The sequence below is a fragment of the Lupinus angustifolius genome, chromosome LG06, assembly GCF_001865875.1.
Source record: "Lupinus angustifolius cultivar Tanjil chromosome LG06, LupAngTanjil_v1.0, whole genome shotgun sequence".
Taxonomy (NCBI): Eukaryota; Viridiplantae; Streptophyta; class Magnoliopsida; order Fabales; family Fabaceae; genus Lupinus; species Lupinus angustifolius.
Genome location: NC_032014.1, coordinates 14510148 through 14513374, shown reverse-complemented (window position 1 = coordinate 14513374; position 3227 = coordinate 14510148).

Here is a 3227-nt window from a genome sequence, read left to right as displayed (position 1 = left end):
TACCTTACACAGTCCTTAATCCTTATTCACTTTTGGAAAACACCTTTCCAAGTGATTCTAATCCCCTTTCTTATCACACCCCATGAAAGAAAGTATTTTGCAATAATAATGAAGAATGTACAACAATGACAGAATTGCCTTTACAAGTATAAAAGTGATGTAACTTGCAATCCAAACAAATCTTTAGTATACTTAGTAATAATGCTCTTTATTAGTTTGTAAACTTGAAACACTTTCACTTTAAGCAACTTCAGAAAAATCAACTTTGAAAGTTTAAGAACTTGTTGCAAAAAGTGCAGAGAATAATTTCAAAATAAGTGTAAGAGCTTTTAAAATTTGTATAAGAGTTGTGTATATATTGTGTGTTATGATTATGAGTTTCAATGCCTTTATATAGGCTTTCCAATCAGCCAAAATGTCTCTTTAAAAGGGTAGGAATGGATTGGAATGAAAACATGTCTTTTGGAATGAAACTCATTCACTTTGAATTTGAAAATCTGATACAGTAATCAATTACATCATTGATTAATCGATTACTCAAGTGTTATGTTCACTATTTATTTAATTTCGAATTAGAGTAATCAGTTACTCACTTTGAGTAATCGATTACTCAACTTTAATAACACTAGTAATCTGTTACTCAAAGACAATAATGGATTACTCGGATCAGTTTTAAGTTGGATAACTCTTTTCTCACACTTGTAACCTATTACTTAGATGAAGTAACCTGTTACACACTATTTTTGAAAATTGTTTTAAGTATTTAAAAGTGTTTCACTTTTCTTAAAAAATAGTTTGAGCATTACTACTATTGTCTAATTAAGAGTATAAGATAGAAGTACCTATTTAGACTTAGGGTAAAAGTCTTGAATATCTTGAAGCTTGAATCTTCATTGTCTTTATAAGTATTCTTCATTTTCTTCTTTTTGGTGATATTGGTGTCTTCATCAAAACTATGCCAAGGTCAGGAGCAAGATCTTCTTCACAATCTCCCCCTTTATGATGATGACAAACCAATATCTTTTTGACAATGTAATTTTCTAAGAGCAACATACTTTGTGTTATTCTTGACTTGTCTTGAGTATGCTCTCCCTATCTTGTATGCTCCTCATTTCATTTGGATTTTATGTGCCTGAAATGTTTTAAACAGAAAATACACTCTCCCAAATTTTCTACCCCTTTTGACTTCATCAAAAAGTAGAAAATCCAAGAGTTTTCCAACACAATATATATAAAGAATATAATTTGTATATGACAAGCATAAATGTAATCATTAAATAACATAAACATCATAATGCATATCATAAAGATAAAAATATGTTCAAGCGTTAATAGTAATACAAACAACATAATAGAAATTTGTTTGAAACTAGAAGAAATTAACATTACGATCAGAAAATCCTAACAACAGATAAAGTCTAAGATTCAGGCTAAGAACTTTCTTCATCAACGTCCATGATACAAGAGAGACGATGAAGTTCAAAATGATTTTGTTGATTCTGATTATCAAAGGCATCCATCCGGTTAGTTATGTAGCCTCGAAGAGAAATCAAATCATCCATAATCATCTGGTTTGAAGGCATGACAATAGAAGAGGAAGATTGAGCATGAAACTCAGAAGGTTGAGGTTCAGAAGAATTAGTAGGAGTAGGTTCTGGTTCAGGAGTAGGAGGTCTATCTTTCTTATGCTTGTAGGTCCAGTCACGAAGATCAAATGTGAAGCCCATTTTGTGAATCACATCCACATCAATATGGCTTTCACGAGGATTAAGCGGGACCTTAGTTTCTCCAACAGTAGAAATGCTGAAGGATTTTTGTTATGAAGATTGCATATGGCAAATGGCTTTGGATTCCTCTTACAGACCACATTTGTCTCATTATCATCAGAGTCCAATTGATTTTCAGATTAAATTTCACAGCATACATCAATTGGAGTTCTATGTCACTTATTTGAGAGTGGTTTGAAAATTTTGGTAAGATGACATAGCTCAGAAAATAATGAAGGAAGCAGTCTTCTAGTTTGAGATGTTCAACAGAAAGGATATCTCTTTTTTTAACAGTTTCACTATAACCCTATTGCTTAAGCATTTATATTTCCTCTTTGCTAATTCTACACAGAGAATAATAAAAATCTTTTCGATCATAGTTTTCCCATTCACATACAAGGCCGAAGCCTACAATGCTTCCCTGCTATGGTATGTTACAGCACAATGAAAACTTATGGTTTTCAAATCCAAAGTAATGTCTTTTCCTTTTACATAGGAAGTGAGACGTTTTTTCCTAAAGTTCATGTTACATTAAAATACTCTAATCAGATCAGGATAGATTTCATTTGATTCACAACAGAAATCGAAAAGGTTTTATTGTCTCAAGTGATAAGGAAATAGAAAATCTTCAAACTCAAAGTTCCTAAGATTATCGTATTTAAGAATGAAGATGATGCGACCATAAAAGTGCTCCTCAAATATTTTACGTTGGTCATCATTTGCTAGAATCCGTGTTAGGTTAAGAGGGTTGGATTCCAAAGATCAAGTTCCTTGGTTCATTTGAGTCACATTTGTGTGTTGTTTCTTTGATCTAGAAGAGGAAACCATGGATTGAGGTTTTTGAGTTCTTAGGTTTTGGATATTTGGGGGTTTTGCTTTAGGTCACTAAACACGAAAATGATAGTTTAGAAGTGGAAATATGATATGCAAGCACACAATAATCACTCAAAAACGAATATTTTAGGGGTTGAGAGGGTTGAGCAAGAGAGAGTACGATTTGATGAGGAAGATGAGTTTGAAATGCAGAAAAATACATATATAACCACAGAGTAATCGGCTTCTCACTTTGAGTAATCGGTTACTCAAATTAAAAATTTTAAAATTTTCAAACAACAACATAGAGTGATCGGTTATTGAAACACGCTGTTCAACCCTGTAATCGGTTACTCTCCAATGTAATCGATTACTGACCCCAAAAAATTTATTTTTATGTAAAATTAAGCTATGAAAATGATTTTTAATCCAAAAATTGAAAATTTTAAACATAAATAAACACATTTAAGTTCAAGTAGGCATGAAATAGATATAACGAGACACACATATAATCATATATAAGCATTTAAGATAAGCATGCTTCATCAAGAATGCCTAATTCTCGTCTAATTTTATAAAAAGGTTCTTTTGCCAATGGTTTAGTGAATATATCTGCTAGTTGGTTGTGAGTATCAACAAATTCTACAA